The sequence below is a fragment of the Ambystoma mexicanum genome, chromosome 6p (genome assembly GCF_040938575.1).
Source record: "Ambystoma mexicanum isolate Mex_15411 chromosome 6p, UKY_AmexF1_1, whole genome shotgun sequence".
NCBI lineage: Eukaryota > Metazoa > Chordata > Amphibia > Caudata > Ambystomatidae > Ambystoma > Ambystoma mexicanum.
Window position 1 is genome coordinate 1,392,584,172 of NC_090935.1, and position 18,719 is coordinate 1,392,602,890.

At 45.1% G+C, this 18,719-nt stretch overlaps 1 protein-coding gene across 11 annotated transcripts in view; it reads right to left on the bottom strand.

The window, feature by feature from the left end:
* The window catches only part of ADGRL3 (adhesion G protein-coupled receptor L3), a 1,472,013-nt gene that overhangs the window by 775,243 nt on the left and 678,051 nt on the right, over positions 1 to 18,719 (bottom strand). The window lies entirely within an intron of this gene.

Below are 18,719 nucleotides of genomic sequence, written 5' to 3' on the forward strand. Positions count from 1 at the left end.
GCCCGAATGCAGTTATCTGCCTGGTGTGCATAAGAAATGAATCAAAAATCAAGTCTATGGTACACTAGTAAAAGTTAATATATATATATATATATATATATATATATATATATATATATATATATATATAAATGTGGAGTAGCAGGGCTGGAATAAAACTTGACCCTAAAACACTGTAAAGGGTCCTTGTTACATAAAGAGATACAGCCTGTGACATATTGCGGCTCTGCCTAGCTGTAATCCTAGTCACACTGGTGGTGTATGCGCAGTATGGTGTAGGACAGGGGCCTGCAAACGGTGGCCCTTATCCACAGAGCATTTTCCAATGGGGTTTTGCCCTTATAAAACACTCCTGTGAATTAGGCCCCAAGCCTCTCTAATCATATTTGCCACAGGAAAGTGCATGTTCTTTTTCACCGTTTTCATCCCAAAGTTTAGAAGCAATCTCTTTTTTATGTGGTTTCCCTCCAATATTTTTGAAGCACAAGGGGGAAATAAAATGGAGACAACCCCCCCCTCCCGCCGACTATCCCTAATGTTGATTTGATAACTCCTGGATGCGTGATCAGGCATTTACGGGCCGTATGTGGGAAAGAGCAAGGGTGGCATGCATGGTCGCTCACCGAGACAATGCTTGTTCTCAATCCCACTTCGTCAATTAAGTAGTTGCTAGGGTATAGACCACCGGGCGTCCACCGGGGGCTTGCGCTGCTCCAATGCCCTACATCCTTTGCTGCGCACACATGCATGGGAGTAGTCAGGGTTTCATAGGGTGCAGTGTGGGGACACTAGTGAATTTCTCTTTCTATAAAAAAAAAGAACCTCCAGAATTTTAGTAAGGCCTCTCGGTAACTCAAGCGGGGCCATATCCTAATCCCATCCATAAATTGCAATCAACAAAAAAGGACGTGATGTGCAACTGCGGTCGGACATCAGCACCATCGACACTGGACACTGTTCGGTGAAATACCCTTGGGTTAGGCTGATAAAACGCCAACAATTTACAGATGGATACATGCAATTTGGTCCTCTAACCTACCGCAAATCAAATAGCCTTGTTATGCAGCAGTTTAAAATTGACAGGAAGGATGAGGTTCCCAGTGCACAGCACATAGAACTAGCTGTCTCCTGCGCAACATGGGCAGATCTAGAACATTCTGGGCGTGTCTTTTGCTCTTTGAAACATGCTGCCATCTAGTGGTGAAGGTGGGTACCGGCAACCCCTTAACATCCGAAACCTTTAATATAGATAGATAATGTAGCCGTGACAAACTGATGTACACATTGCCTTACGTTTATGTTACCACAGATTACTCCAAACCACCCACTCTTAACTCATTGTGCAAGGAGCACCAGTGCATTAATTCTCCCAACATAAACCCCGACACTGAACACCTCGCCCATTCGATAATAATCTTATCAAGTTTGTAGAATAGTGCTTCAGGCTGGATTCCTCAAGGCACTAAGCACTGTTACTTCAATGGCACTCAATGCATCTACCATGGCAGGATGATGGGCTCAGCCAGATATGCCTGTGTTTGAATCCGGGTTATCCACCCCGAGTATACCAGAACATCACTTCAATTACTGCCAGGTCGCAGGTCATCATGCCTTCTACAGACCGCCCCCTGCGGCACGCGCTCTTCCGCCACATATGGAACCCGCCTTTCGTGCTGTCCTGCTATTGAAGCATGGGAATCAGATGACCAAAATATCCAGTTGCACTGGGATGTGCAACAGTGCCAAAGGGGGAGCAGCCGGGGAATGCAAGAAACACTCTGGACCGAAAAATATATCTTCACGACACTTCAAAACCCCACAGAATGATAATGGGGGCCATTCTCTCTGGAATTACACCTAACCTTGTGTGGTTTTGAAATCCCCACACAAAGCAGACAGCCCTGCAAGCCATTGAACTCCCCAAACAAAAGCGCCGGGGTCTAATGACACCCTCGATAGCCGTAGACGGATGTAAATACTGTACACCCAGCAGCTGCCAGCTCGGCTTAAGTCACGAATATCAGACTGCACACCATCGCGAATCGCGGCCTTCCTCCTGTAAAGGACTTGACAGACTCCGAGGCCTAATTATAGCTTCCGGCGAGGACTGATTTCGTTATGGATGCAGGTCAGAAGCGGCTGCCAGATACGCACTACATGAGCCGCTGTGTGCTCTATATGATGAATGCATATTGGTGCAGCTGAGCAAAAGCCTCAAGCACTAACAGCCCAGCCTCCGTCCAGCCAATCATCTCTGATGAACACCTGACCCCTGATCATTGCAGCTTGTACAATGCAAAGTTCTAAAAACTTGAAGGCGAGTCAACCATCTCGTGCTTAGAGAGGGGAACAACACAACTTTTCTGAAGCAGCGTGTTTTGAATTGCAGACCGCACTTCCTGTTATTAATTAGGTCGGTTGGGCCGCGGTGTAGTGCCAAATGCGATCTTGCATTGTAGTAGTAGTAGGATGCAGGTCCGAAGGAGCTGTAGGTTGCGTGCCCTCATGGGACCGACATCTAGTTATGTGACTTTCGTTGCAGGAGTTTAGAATGCGCAAGTGCATTTTAGCACAAGCGCAATTAGGTAGGGGTGGGCGGTTCCATGAGATAATGTCCCTGCAAAAATGTCGCCATGCATACAATTCACCCAAAAATGCCTGTTTTTTCCCTGACATCCCAAAACCTTTTTTTCCCCAGGGTAGCAACCTGTTCCTATATATATGGTCACCTGTATTATGTTGCCACAACCTTTTCCTGGCGATATTATGTACGTCAACCATATATATATATATATATGGGCATTATCACCTCATACCAGGACGGCAACGTCCCTACTAGCAATCATGATTGAGTACTACGGCAGCCTTTCCAGCATGGACACCAAGGCTACTGCACCCATCCATACCAAGCTATGCTTCCCATTTGCCCAGCAAAGTGGCAGCATGGCCTTCCAGCCCATCCACTTAAGGACGTCTGATCGCTGATCTACGTGGCACCAGAACCCCACAGAAGCACCGCCTGCACCCCCAGTCTGAGAGCAGCTGCTCTTGCGTTCCTTGGGAAGACACAGCCAGACTTGTCCTTTGGTGACAAGGGCCTGGCGCAGTCTGATGTACCGACTCCAAGCAACGTCCATGAGATACACTCAATGATTTAGCACCAGAAGCCACGAGCCGGCCTTTAACTCAGCACGAGCTTCTACAGCTGTTCATAAACCACCCCGAAAGAGTTTATGATGTCGGCAGCTCTCCGGCACCCACAGTACTGTACTTTATTTTTGACTGTGTATTATTCCATATATATATAATGCAGGGGAGACGACAAACCCGTAAATTCAAAAGCTAATCACTAAGTGCATTCGACACTCAGTAAAATGGATGCCCAGCACTACTTGACCACGGCCAAGATAACGTTCCATCCGCACGGTCATCCAGGATTGCACTTGCATGAGACCTTGTTTTTTCAAGGGGACCAGGGGACACCCCCCCGTTCACCCTGTCCCCCTATATATGGTCAACTGAGATTGTTCTGTGTACATTCAAAACTATCACTTCTGAAGTTTAATTCTTGTGTCACGAGGTGACGCGCATCAGAAATGAGAGCACAAAAGCTTTAGTTTGGCATGTGGGTTATTTTGGGGTTAAGGTGTCCAGGATGGGCCAACCAAATGGAAGGGTGGAAGGCATGGAACTCCAACTGTGAACTCACGTATCAGCATCACTCGTTTCTTCCATTATTTCCCCTGGGGACCCCACACCCTGTATATGGAAGCATCTCTGGTCCTCTCATTGACTTGTAGGGGCGTTGACAAGGTCATTTGTCACAAGTTTTTTCCAGGAATTTCACTTAAGCATTTTTTAATTGTAATTGGTTATGTATAACGCGATTAGTACCCAGAGGTTTCTAAGCGCGGACCTGGGGATGGAAACCGTGTTGCACTGCGTGGTCTTGCTTCTAAGGCGAGCGCGTTGCCCCGGAGCTATCCTCCCGAGATGATTTACCCAGACTCGGGTGTGTGCAATATTTGAGCCTTTCATTGGGGGGTTTCCCGTACCTATAAGATCTTTCAAATTTGCATTACAGGGTTTCCCACATGCTGCTTTTCACAATATCTCTGTTCTTGTCTGGGCCATGGTGCCTTAAGCTCCCAGAAGAATCTAACTTCTTAATTTATTTCTTTATTTCGCCAGGAACCGCCATCAAAGAATTAAACATTTCTTTATTCAAACAAGAATACCATTTCTTAATCTTAAACCACATAGTATGCATGTCGAGAAGAAAAATCATTAAAAATGTCAAAAACCATGCAGAGTTATGGCAACAAAATACATTAGCAGCCTGGAAGGGGGAGCTGGCCAATCCGGATGCTCAGAAAGCAGGAAATATTGTATGGAACAGGCCTCCATTCCTAGAAGCCTGGGTAGCGAGCACCCCGTTCACTTCCCCGCTCCTCCTTCCCCCTCACCTCTCAGCACCCGTGTAAGGAACTACATGAGTGCAAATACCGATAGGCCCCTTGGCGGTGGGCCCTTAACCTGGGCGGTGGGCTATTACGACAGGGTCTCAATGTAAACCGCACGTCAAACAGTAAATCTTCGAAAGGATGAAAGTCACACTTGCTACTTATGCACCCCCATGCACAATGCTTTACTAGAGCTCTGCTATTATTGTTGTCCTGAGCCTATTCAGAAACTCACAGTTCGATACAAGGTGAGTGCATTTCCCCCGGCCTCCCTTGCCCAGGCATGGATCCCGTTTGATTGTTCTTCCAGCGCTCCAATAGCTGTAGTTCTACGTGACCATGCTCTATTTAAATAGGATTCCAGGGCAAATGTCACTTTCACTACTGAACACAGAAGTAGAAGGCCAGGGCAGGTCTACAATGTTGAAATCCACAGTCTCTGAGTATGCTCATCAACCAGGTCTTCGTAAGATCTGTGTAAATAGGACAAAAAAGGATGAAATGGGCCAAGTTCTTGATAGCCTCATACATACATAGGTGACTTATTCCCTATTTCCACCTGCTAGTGCGTACTGCTAAGGGCCAGACATCCAGCCTTGCTCTGGTAAGCATCATCCTATGCTGCTGGTTGGTCACAAAGGACAATTAAACTGGCAGGCCCCACGTAGGACTCAACAGAAGGTAACTCGTGACCTGTGTACTGGCCGACATACCATTCTCCCTTGTGTCCACAGAGACAGTTCAACCTTGAGCTTCAGAGTGCTTTTGGGGATTCTAACCAGATGTGCATGGTCCTTAAAGCACGAGTCCAAGCCCAACCAATGAACGAAAGACTTGACATAGACAAGCCAGTCCATTTTGCTCCAGCTGCAAAGGGTCAACGCATTATGAATCAAAGACTTAGATTTTCACTCCTGTCTCTCCAAAAACTATGCCGGAAAAGAAGTGGACTGGCTTGGACCACATCCAATTATATAGGTCTGGCCAGTCTCCAAAAGAGATATGTAGCTCGAGGATGACAGAGGGACTGATGGAATCTTTCTTAGAAAAGCATTTTCTGATGTTTGCAGGGTAATGGGGTTTTGTGGAACCCCATATCTCACATCTGTATGTCCCTACTGCAACAAATTTCCCCTTATAGAGGGTCAGCATATGGTGCAATGAAAAGTGCCATATATGTTTAGCAAATACGAGGATCCCTCCTGTAGTCTCTCTCATGTGTATCCCCAATTTCCCTCCCAGGTTAGTCTTCCATTAAATCTTAGACCAAGGTAATCAAATGTTTTACAGACCTCAAGTATCAGCCCTTTCAGACATATCACGGGACAGGCTTTGGTTTCCCAGAGATGCGCATTATTCGACATTTTGTAGCGTTTACTTGTAGACCCCTTTTCGTCATATATGCCCAACACCCATTAATTTATGAAGAGGTGTACTGTCAAAACAGTTCAGAACGTCTTTGGTGGAGCGGGTCAGAGGTTAACTGGGGTGGCTGGCTTTGCTAATGGGAACTCTTTCAGGGCGTTTCTATCTCCCACTGTGATGTTCCTGACCTGTCCCCTGCTCATCACATCTCAGTTCCTCTATTCTTCAAGCCTTCTGGCACCTTCTTCACCCTTCTTAGCAACAGCCTTCTCCATACTTTCACTCTCACCCCTCCCCAAGTATTTTTCATCTTTTTTTTATCATTTTGTGCAACTTTTGGCACCACCACCCTCACATTCAACACTCTCGACAGTGCTTTAAGCTTCTTTACCCTATTGGGCTTGGTCTTTGCTCCTTCCTCACGTGCAACATTCTGTATGGTTTCCTCTGCTTTGGGCCCGCTCATTGTTCCTATGAACCCCACCCTTCTCCTAAAGATATTCTCTTGCCACTTCAACTTCATCTTGATACTTCACTTTTACCTGCTCCACCTGGGGCCAGGTTAAATAAACTTTGCACCAGTGCAAGTGCACATTTCCACAATATTAGCACTAAAAGGAAAGGATTGACCGATTGATAGTTCTTTCTCGATTCTGTGGGTGGTGGTGCATGGCCGTTCTTAGTTGGTCAAGTGATTTGTCTGGTTAATTCCGATAACGAACTGGACTCCTCCATGCTAACTAGTTGCGCGACCCCCAGCGGTCAGCGTTCAAATTATTAGAGGGACAAGTGGTGTTCAGCCACACAAGATTGAGCAATAACAGGTCTGTGATGCCCTTAACACACACTAGGCTGTTTAATCTAGGGCAAATCCCTATTATTTCAGTGCACTTTTGCACTGGGGCAAAGTTTTACCTAGTGCGAACATGGACTGGTATTAGCATTAGGGCAAAGTTTGCCCTGATGCAAAAATGCATCCTCCCCTTTTGGTCTTAAGCTTCCTCTTCCCTTGACTTCTGACCATCTCAGACCTCCTCTTACTCTGCAATGTCCTCCTCTTGAATAAACTCCTTCATTTCCAATACCTTCCTTCTTTCAATCTCCTCCAAACTCGCCCTGGGGTATCCTTCTCCACACTTCCACACTGGTGGACTGAGACTGAGCACTCTTATAGACCTGCGCACCCTCCCCCTGGGCTATGCTTTCTGTAAGGACCTGCACCTGTGCCCTAGAATTAGTGTGGTCTTGAAATGTGTTGGTTTTAATGAGCTCAGTTGAGAGTACTGAATGCTAGGAAAGCAGGCCAAAGTCATAATAGCTTTTTGTAATTTTGAAATTCACCAATGTTCTTGGATAGCTGTTACAGCTGTTCTCCCCCATCGGCGTATGCTGCACCGTGCCCCTGGAACAGGTCGTCCTTCATGTGAGAGGTATGTTATATATCCGAGCATGGGAGGAGCCGGTTTTTACTCGCTCCTACTACCCTGACAACCATCTATCGGGTTCTCCAGCAGAGAAGAGAATGCTGCATTGTTTGATCTGCCGGTCTCCGATTCAGTGCATTGTCAAACTGCTTTGTATCCTTCCAAGGGCTTTCTGAGTGGCTCTGAATTCTATTTTGGTTGTCTTTTTAATGTGGGCTTTCTAGACCGGTTGTATAGAAAGTCTTTGTTCATGTAAAGCTGTATGCAAGCTCTCTGGAGCGGTTGCATGGGTTTGTGATGGAGTTGGGTTGACTTAAAGGGACAATACCAGCACCCGTGGTGTCTGCCTGATGGAATGGAATCTTAAAACAGAGGTCTGCAGAGTACAATGGTATCTCACTGGGAGGGCCTCCTCATTCCCTCAAACCCCGGGTGATATTCTTTAAAGGGGCAGTGTTCTTCGTGATCATCAGGTGTTTGTTTCTGTATCTGTTGCGTGTCTCATGGAGGTGCCGAAGTGAGCCTGCCTTGGGATCCCCCAAATTCCTCCTCAATGTCCATTGTCTTCTGAGTTGAGAAGGTACCTGTCCACTTTGGTTCCGTCCCCGTTTGTCCCCATTGCTAGGCAGGGGACTTCATTACACTTGATATAGCAAAGTTGGGCATAGACTAAAAGTGAGAGACTGTTGAGGCCCACCTGCTGAAGCGAGAATGTACATGTCCATCCCCCTTGTCTTATGAAAGGATCTGGTCACTTGCTTCTATTTTATTTATTTATTTAATAACATGCTTAATAGCCGAGTAAGGTTTCTAAGCGCGGAACCGGGATTCAAACCTCTGTTGGTCTGCGTGGTCTTGCTTCCAAGACCAGCACGTTGCCCCTGTGAAATGCATCCCTCTGTAGCAGAATTTTGTAGGTTGTATCTGACACAGTGCCCAAGCCTTTGCAATTGATACAAACACGGAAACCCAAATAATTAACAGGAGTTGCATGCTCTGAAGCTGCAGAAAACATTCATGTTCCCTCCCTATTACAGTTCTCTGATCCCTACATATTAAAAGTGTCTTTAACCTCCAGAGTCATAGGGACATATTTTTGCTTTTAGGGAACATTAGGTCACCTGATATAATAAAATGTCATAATTTCTAAGGTTTATCAATATGATCTCAATAAAAGGCTCTGGCACAAACCAACCTATGATCTTGGCACAGAAGAATCTAACTATATCAAACCAGCCCACCAGGTTCGTACACTACTTTTCTCAAAGGGAAGCATCAAATTATAAAGGCCCAGCGTTAAAACAGTCCGATTGGAGAAGGGGGTGGGGTGTTGGGAGAGCCAAACAGGCCTACTAGCACAGCAAGTGTGGTGCTGTACCCTGAATAGTGGTACCGTGTGATGCACAGCCGTGGCGTCTGGTGCTATATAAATGGCTACTATATTTACAAAGGGCAGATTCGTAGGCAATACATAATGCATTTACCGAGCTGGATAGGAAAACCGATATTTAAAATTCTTACTTCATTTTCCCCAAAGTCCCGCTCCATCTGGAAGTCAGCCGAAGGCATATTACCTATGAGGTTCAGTAGCGACCAATGAAACAGTGGCTTTCGACTGTTAAAATAAAAATACCCAGGCTCACCTAAATTCGAGTTTCGGTAAGGGAAGATGCCAGGAGAAAACTTTAGAAAGTGGGCTAGATATGTTAAAGAGATACTAAAGGAAACAGTCGTTAATTACCTTTTTATGATGTTAAAACAGCCTACTTTGATTGGTCGGTGCATGCTTTTATTGATAAATAAAACCCAAAGGTTATGGATTATGTGATAACAGAAGAATTACCATAGGCTGAACCTTATTTAGATTGTATAAAGATACCATGATAACAAAAAACACTGTATATAGAATTAGGGAAACAGAATTGCGGTATCATGCTTCATCTTTTAAATGTCCCTTCTTCTAAGCACATCAAAATAAAATGTTGATCCCTTTCCTCAATAATGGAAGAATACAATCTTTAACAGATGCTTTGATTTTTTTTTTGTAAAATGACCAACACGATTTGTGTCATTTTTGGGGGCTCTACCTATATATTTATTGACTGGCAAAGGAGGACAAGATTCCTGGACCACGTTAAATAAAAATCATTTGATGAGCAAATTTGATATAGGGGCAATCGATTGAATCAACCAATTCTGCTCTTATACAACATGTTTAGGATGTGTCCAATTTCGTTCCAAAGTTTTTAATGAATATATTTTTAAAAGTCTGATGAAAATTTTGATGATAGTAAATAGCTCTTTTTTGTTATATATGGTTATAATGACTTGAATGCTTAGGGGCCCGATGTGTATTGTCAATAAACTGTTGCTATGTCAAGCGTTTGCTCTATCAATTGGGAATGTCAGCCACTTTGTTGATCGCAATTAATATGATGATGATTTGCTGTCATTATTTTATCGTTTACGTGTTATTTTGTGGATTCATTTGATAGACAAATTATTTTCAAACACATTTTTAACCCACCATTTGGATATTAAGATGTCATTATGATTACTTTTGCCTAATGGCCCTAGCATTTTTGGAATGAGTGATCAGGGGGCCCCAATGAACTGTTTGGAATAGGTAATACATTTAAGAAACCGTTCTATTGTAAGCAAGATAGATTGCATTTTCATGCACATTTTATAATGTTTTTTCTTATAAGAGTTACTGTATGATGCAGACTACATTGTATTGTATTTATTGAAATGTTTAGCATTTCTTTTGTGGGAAATTATTTCCGAAATACAGCATGTTGGTGATGATTAAAGAAATGCCACTTGGGCCTACTTGAGATAGTGTTCCTAAGGATAACATCCCAGGTTTAAACATGAAAAACACATTTCTTGGAATTGATTGTAGCATTTAACTCTGATCAGTCATAAATAGTGAGTCTTTTCACTCAATAACTACAGCTTATTTGGCCTTTTTGGATGTTGGCTTAAAGGCCCCATTCCAATCAGGACATTAATGCCCTAGCAGCCATGGATTTATAATTGGACATCCCAACACTACAAGTCCCAGAATGCAAAGAAACACACGGGATGGAACAGTGTCTGCCTGCAGGCATGTTTCACTAGAGCTGTCAAGTTTGGCTTTTAACTTTTTCTAAGTGCATCAAAGGCCCTTCGGTCCTGTTTTTCATTGTAACTCTTGGAATTGTAGTTTTCCTACATTTAAACTAGGAACGAAAAGACTACAAGCCCAATAATTCAAATGAAAACCCGATCGAATTAGATGGCCCTCTCACGCATGGCAATTGTAAACTTAATATGTCTGGTTTAGAAGTACAAAAAGTCAAAGTAAATAAAAAAAATATATACATAGTAGGAATACAGTACTAACATTATTGCTTCAACATCACAAAAAAACACTAGAATACATTTATAGGGAAAGCATTGAATGCTCCATTGCGCCGGCCATAAAAAAGAAATGATCCGAAATTGCAGGTAAGAAGAGACGGGAGCCGCATGCAATTAAGCCAGAGTGACAGGGCCCGAGGCAGCAGAGCCCCGGCTAACATCCCATCAAGCCGGGCCCCGGCTGATCTGCAGCCGCCGAAAAGCAGGCCCAGTGACCTGGAGACGGGCAGGCAAAGAACCCGAGCCGCTGTTTTATTTTAATTTCACTTTATGTAAAGCAGCCCTGCCGCGGCCTGACCTCTCCCCTCAAGAAATCAAAACGAAGCGGTTTTAAATTGCGCTCTGTTGTTAATTAGGGGGTCGGCCTGGTTGAAAGCAGCGCCGCGCCGCTATCCCAGCAGCCCTTGGGGGTTTAGCTCGGCGCAAGCGAGGTGGGGGGCGGAGGAAAAGACTCGAAAACACGAGCCTCCAGTTACTAATGCTGCCAGACGCGCAACCTTCAGAAACGCAATCGTTGCCAGCACTTGAAATCAGCACAGCCCACGAAGCTGCGTTCCTTCCGCTGTCGCCATTTTGCGGACCAGATTTCAAGTTGAAAGTTAAAACCAAACTTTCAAGGACCGGCCACCTGTGCTCCGACTGAAAAGTCTACAGAAAAGTACCTCACGTTTGTTGGTAACAGTTTTGTACATCCGGTCCTAACACTCAATCGGCAATAGCAATTACACCCTGCTTTCGGTTTGACCTTTGCCTCCATTGATGCACATTTCTTAAATCAGTTGTGCTGTGGGGATGGGGGGAGGAATGCAACACATCGTTTTTTTCTTGATTGCTGGTTTAGTTCGTGGAATGTGTTCATGTCCTTACATCCCGCTTGTGTCTATATGCCAGCCCTGTTAATCCACGCAGCGGTGTCAGAGCAGAGATTCTTCACTTCATAGCATTCACCGTGATACTCAGGCTGTTCTGGACTCTTAGCAAATGATTGTCAGCCACGGGATGAACATTCTGTAGTTTGACGCGGGGGGGGGGAAGCTTATACTGATTGCTGGGCAAATTTGCCACAGAGTGTGCAGGACTGCCTGAGCACACTCTCTTGCAAAAGCACCTGCTGCGGCCCTTCACCTCCAGCAAACAGGACCCCGATTCCAGTGTTCATGCAGCCGATAGGCTTTAGTTCACAGAAGTCAACCCAAATATGTCCTTGGAATCGTAAGGGGGAGAATATGCCTCTTCATGGGCGCTCTTGGTCTTCACCTCTATGGCCGAGTGCTTTGGAGCAGACTGTACTCTTACGTGTGTTCCAGATGAAATTTCCTTCTTCACAGATCCAAAAATGAATCTACTAAGGCGTGGGTCTCCACTATATAGGCAAAAGACCAAGGCAGACGTGTTCCCTTCTAACTTTCTGTAAGGGGTCCAACCAGGACTGCTGTTTCAGCATCCTCCCAGCTGATGTCATACCAGGTTTGTTTGTCTCCAGAAAATGGCGAGGGTAACAGCAAGGTAAGGAGCTCTTGTAAAATTGAAGATGGTGGATCACTTCTATAACTATTCCTCTGTCTGCCTACATCGAATAGTCACTGTTAACTGACAACCTGGTGTGGATTTCCTTTGCTGGGGATAGCCTAGCCTTGGTATCAAGGGACCTCTCCTTGCCTCCAGAGGCAGTTCCGGTCATTTTATGAGGTGACAACTCTTTCCTGGGGATGACAATGGCTTTTGCTGGGACCAAGCCCAAGTGGTTTGTTTTGAGTGAAACTCAGCCCCCGGCCCGTGAATGCACGGGAGAATTTGACCAGGAAGATCACTAGTAATCCAAGCTGATAATAAAATGTCATGAATAGGTTTTGGCCAATATAAATGTGGAGTCCTAGAGTACACCTTGTCATAACCAGATGCTGCTTACATTTCAATTTAACGTCCGATACCAGGCACTGGGCCCTTCAATTATTTGATTTAATTTAGGCTCAGCATTAGCCACAGTTAAAAGGTAGAGCTTAACTTGATCGACATTTGGTTTCAACAGTTGCTGGACGGAACGCACATGTCGTGTTGTGACTGAGATGTTGGCAAATGGCAAGGAAGGTGCTGACAGGTGTCAGTAGACAATCTCAGCAAAGTCTGATGGGTGCACTATGATTTTCTAGCACAGATAATTATCAAAGGGGGGGTCTGATTAGATTTTCTGGCAGCATACCGTGCCACATTGTAATTATACCATGTTCTTACCCAAAGGTTGAAGGGTTTCAGGGCAGCAATGTTATCTCTGGCCGCTCTACAAGGTTTAGCCTAGATACTGATGTCTGTAATTGCAGCAGAGGTAGATACAAATTGTTTTAGGTTGTGACCAGTGGAAGGCATTTGCTTATCCCAGAGATTGGTGCCCTTAAGTGGCATCAAATGCACCGTTAGGTTGTAAACGTCTATGGCGATTGTATGACCCCACCGCCCCCTAATGTGATCCTGTGCTATAACGTTGCGGCGTGGCAACTGAAAGCAGGGGTGTTACTAGGTCTGGAATAGGCCCGGGGCTACTCTAATGTTGAGCCTGTCGGGACTCGGGGCTAGCTATAGCCTTTTGGTTGTAGCACCTGAGCTTCTATCCGGGGCTACAACCAAAAGACCCGGGGCTATAGCCCCTTAACCCCCCCCCGCTAGCAACGCCTCTGACTGTAAGCATCAAATCCAGATCATATGTTTCAGCTTGCCTCGAACATTTGTATTGAGTTCTTGCAGATAATTCCTAAGAAATCGGAGGGCTCGACGCATTCACTTTCTATGGTCTGACCAACTGGAATAAAAGCACCTTTAAAAAATGTACTTATACCAAATCCTTCAAGAACGCATTCTAGACCAAAGGTAAAATTGCAGAGGAAGCAAAATATTGCATAGGAGCTGCAGCATTAAATACTCAAAGAATTTTGAAGACCGGTGCCAGAGAACGGATGCTCAATGCATACAAAATATCAACAGGAATATATTGCCTGGGAACGCCGTACTAAGAACGCACGCTTGGGATTTGGATGAGATTAGCAATGCTCCTCGCACCAGAGTGATGTGATGGCAGGAATTGCTTGCGCGTGACGCAACGGCCTGGGATTTGGAAAAGATGCTTTTTATCAGAAGAATATGCTCACACCAAGAGGCGTAAGCCAGTACACTCTGGAATGAGATTCCTGGACCTGTGCACCGGGCCACAATCAGGACAACTTATGCCAACTGGAGTGTGGAGGCAGATAAGGGAGCCCAGATTTCAAAGCAGCACCGCGGGCCGCTGCATAGTCACCAGTCGTGTAAGCAGCACAACACAGCCGCGTAATCAGCCAAAAAATCACAGACCCAGAAGGAAGCAATGAAATGAATACATATTCTCCACACTTGGCATGCCGTGCCAGCCAAGCATGCGTGGCCCAGCCAATGGCTCAGCCGAGCACAGCGTAACAGAGCTCGGAATAGCTCGCCAAGGCCAGTAATGTGCTTCACAGCATGCATAACCTTTGCCTAGGTCTTAAACAACAAGGAAAGAGTGTAAACGTTCACATTTGAATGTGCATATAAAGCAGCTGGTTTAAACCTTAGTAATCTGCAGTCACATTTCAAATGAATTGAAAATGAATTTCAATTTTTTTTGGTTTTGTATTTTAACCTTAACATATTCTTAAAATGTACAATTTAACAGTTTCCACGAGGTTTCATTACATTTTTTTCGCTCACTAAATACATACACTTTACAGACATTTTCAATTCAGTATTAACACTTAGTTTAACCCCACAGATAACTCTTTCTACCAAATACAGTCGCCAAATACAATAAAAATATAAAAAGCAAGAAAGAAAAAGGAGGAGAAAAAAATCCCATACACGATCCATGTTTTAAAAGTGAAGAAGTGTGCAGAGTGTAAAGAACCAATATCAAGAATTCTTCCGAATATTCACAGTCCCACTCTTCACCTAACATCACACAAATATACAGGGCTTTCCACCATAAACGACCCTTTCCCATCCCAGCAGGAAGTGCCTTCAAGATGAATTTCAATACCATTACAAAAAAGTGCTTTTGCAGGCTGAGAGCGTGACGCATGTGAACTGCCCACATAAATCCACATTGAAGCAATGTTCTGGTGGTATTTGCTATGTTAGCAACTGCAGAGAGCCATCAGCAGATATGAATACGAACCCACAAGGCTCAATAGAAAGCAGGGCTGCATACATTGTGCAACTCCTTTGCTAATGCCCCATTTAGGTGGAGAGCCAAGAAAAGGAGAACAGGTCTGATTTGCTGAACTGTTCTAAACTGCTTCAAGGCTGCCCAGTTGGCGATTCAGTAGCATTAAAGACAGTGGCAGCTGTGTTTAATGGAGCCCAACGAGAAAGAAGACCCGTTGCTAATGAGAGGACACTAGCTTTTGAGCTCTGGAGCAGATGTGACTTATCAGGGTCACATCTGGACATGCTTTCTAATTGGTAAGAGCTTTGTCTTAGTAATAAGAGGACACACCGAGGAAGAGAGGAGCATAGGCACCATGCCAGGCAGCAAATAAAGTAAGATGACCAAGTCCCATGCCTGGTTTTTGGGGACATTTGGTTGTCAACAGGTATATGGGGGATCCACAGGTCACCCTCACTTAACCCGTGGGGCAGGGTACTGTCACAGAAATAAACACCCGAGGAGCAAGAAAGATATTGAACTTTAAAGAACGGGACCTAGAGTTTGAAGGGAGTATGATGCCACATTAGTGAGAATGCATTGCTCCCTGCTCTCCTCCTGAATATTATTCCATGCCATAAAGCAGATAACACACTTGCAGTATTCTCCCTTTAAGAGAATCAAATGATCACACAGCCTGTTCACAATCCCTCCCACACAGTCCATGGAGACTGCTCTGCACATCAGAAAGGTGCTGCGGTTTCATGCGCCAGCTCTGCCCATTACCCGCAAAGACATACTGCAAAACCTGAATCCATCCCTGCAACCGCTGCGCGGCAGCTTGTGCATGGCATTCACAATGACACGTCCTACGTGACTGGCTTAGAACACCCTCACACCCAAACCAAAGTCCCAGTGCTTGATCCACTCCAGAAATGCACGCTAGGAAGCAGAACAGTCTAGAAATGCGCAGGCTCAAAGACCTGCAGATCAAGGGACGCCTCAATTCATTGTCTGATGAACCGCAGGGTCCCATCCTGGCAAGGACGACATAGCAAGTGCAAAACTACTCCTCTAATACTCTCACAGATTACAAACCCTATCATCTAAAGGAAAGCCTGTCCCAGGGCATGGGCACGGTCAGAGACCAGCTACCCACAAGGACTGCCTGTGAATTCCACAATGGCAGAAACACATTGTATACGTTTAGCCTGATCCTCTTACCAGTCAGCACTTTCAGCTGGGCTTGTTACAGCTAAACAATCCCTAGGCCCCACTAGTTCCAAAGCATAAGTGCAAGCTCGCAGAGGGAGACCAGCCAAGTGGGGTCTCAATGGTTATACAAAATCAACAGTCCCAGTCTGTAAGGTGTAGGCATTGGGAGCAGGTTTCGGCATTGAATTGGAGAGTGTGGAGGAAGGAGGAAGTTGGAAGGAGGAGGCTGGAGGGCAGTGAGAGGAGGAGGTTGTAGACCAGAAGGGGGGGAAGAAGTGGGAAAAAGACTATCAAATGGACAATGTAAAAATAAGATATCAGAAGCAGATTGAAGGAAGCCATCCAGTAGGGGTGGTGAAATACATGTTTCAGGTGTGTGAGAAATCTGAGGGTGTCCTCACTTCTTTCCCCAATATATCCTCCTCCCAAGTGGACAGGGAAAGGCCATCGCTTTCGGATCCCGACCCCGGGATGGATATGCGAGGGAGGATCACCTAAGTGGAGGACTTGGGGAGTGGGGATGAGGCACCCTTGGGTGAAGCATGGTATCCCCCCCATTTCCCTTTTCCAATGAGCCTAATATTCCCCAGGTCTTTGTAGGGTATTATCAATCCCTTCCCTATTTTTTCTAGAAAACCCCCTCCCAACACACAACACTTAAGTACTGAGACAAGGAGGCCACCATTAACGCAGCCGACTGGAAGAAGAAACATGAGCGGTCTAGTTTTTGAACTCATTATCATGGAGCCGGGAACTTTAAAACAGGTTCAGCTGAGAGGTTTAAGGCGAGGCACGGCAAGCGCGAAAATGAGTAACAGGGCAGAAGTTGTGGCGGAGAAAAGGCACCTTGCAGAGATGCTGGGAGGTGTATGGAGCACGATCTGGTGCAGCTGGCAAGAGGGGCTCATTGGCAGGAGGAGCAGAGGAAGCAGTGCGGCACAGAGCAAAGGTACCGGGTGCGTTGGAGACTTCCAAACGCTCACAGCTGCAGGACAGCTAACTGCATCTTACCAGAGCCCCACAGTAAGCAGCGGGTAAGCGAGGAAGCCGTGGGGAACGCTGTATGCCAGAGGGAACCAGCACGAACACACCGTAAGCAGAGAAAAGTCTCTGGAAAGCTGCTGAAAATGGACATCAGACCGTGAGAAAGCCAGCAAGTCTGCGTGGGTGAAAAAGGGTGTCCGGGGCACAGTGGATGGGCGGTTTCATGCCAAAGACATTTGCTTTTGAATATCTGAATTCAATATAAGGAAACCAAGATGAAACAGTGATTAACATGATGAGAAGCAAATAAGCAAGCATTGCCAAGAATAATTAGCAAGAGAACTATAATAGTAGCAAAGCCTGTATGCAACAGAATGATTTTCCTAGCAGTAGAATGTACTGGGAAGCTTATGATGGATTGTGCAACATGAACTATAACAGTAACTGCGTTTCTTGGAATGAAAACGTACTGGAAAGCCTATGTTGGCTTTGCAAGTGAAAGCTACTGAACAATTGAATTTTGACAAAAGTGATAATAAAGCTTGAAGGGCATTTGAAAGGATATTGTGTAAAGCCATATCGTGAAGCTGAAACTGTGGCAAGAAACCTATGAATCAGATCCAAGTAAGGTGTGTTGGTTGCGTGACCTGTAATGGGTGGACAGGGTGGTCCAACAACTACTTCTAGACTGAATGCACCCATCTAAGGAAAAGGCAAGCTGTGATTGAATAAAGGAAACCTATGTGAACTGAGATTGATGCACTGCACTTTATTAACTGGTGACAAGTAAGAAAACCTGAAGAGCTGGGAAATATCCCAAGGAATTGTGTTAATTTTGAAACATTGGAAGACTTGAAAGCTTGGGGAAGGTAACCACTCTGTTGTAAAATTAACTTTTTCAATGATGGAGAAGGGAAACCCCTTTTGCACTTAAGAGCTGTAAGAAGGTCTGAACCATTATTTTGACACTTCTCATTTGATGCCGACATCCCTACACATTGTATACAGTTAGATGTGAGGGCAAGTATACGTTTTGGACACAGACAGACATTTGCTTTGGACGTTCTGACACAGACCATCATTTGTTTTGTTTAGATATGGAAATCCCAACTTAGTTTATGGCAAACTAGGCCTTTTCCCACCCCTCCTTTTTTAGTTAATACATGTTTGTACATCAAAATGCTATCCTGTTGTCTGTGTCTCATTCAGGATGCCTTCACAAATGGTGTCAGGAATGGGATGCAGCTCAACCAATACAAGTTGGGGAACCCTAAAGTTTGAGAAGTTAAGTCCCAGAGCATTAGATTGTGTCTCATTCATGATGCCTTCACAGGTGGAGGAGGTGGAAGTAAAATATCAGGAGGCAGGTGCGCAGGGGACATCACTTGGAATAATAGAAGCAAAGCATCAGGATGATGTGGGATTCCACCTCATTTTAAGGGGGTATTTTCAATAGATAATTGCCAGGAGGGAGATCCTCAGACGAGCAAAAAGGTGCCCAGAGGTGTGAAGAAGTTGGGAAAGGTGCTGAGAACTGTGAGTGAAGCCAAAGAGGAGGGTGGTTCTCAAAGGAGTGAAGAAGAAGCACAAAGGGGAAAAGAAGGTGCAGGGACCTAGAAGTGGGAATGTGAGGAAGAAGATACAGTTTAAAGCAGCCAGACAGCTCCCAAAGGGGTAAAGATGATGAAAGTAGAGAATTTAAACTGAGAGGTA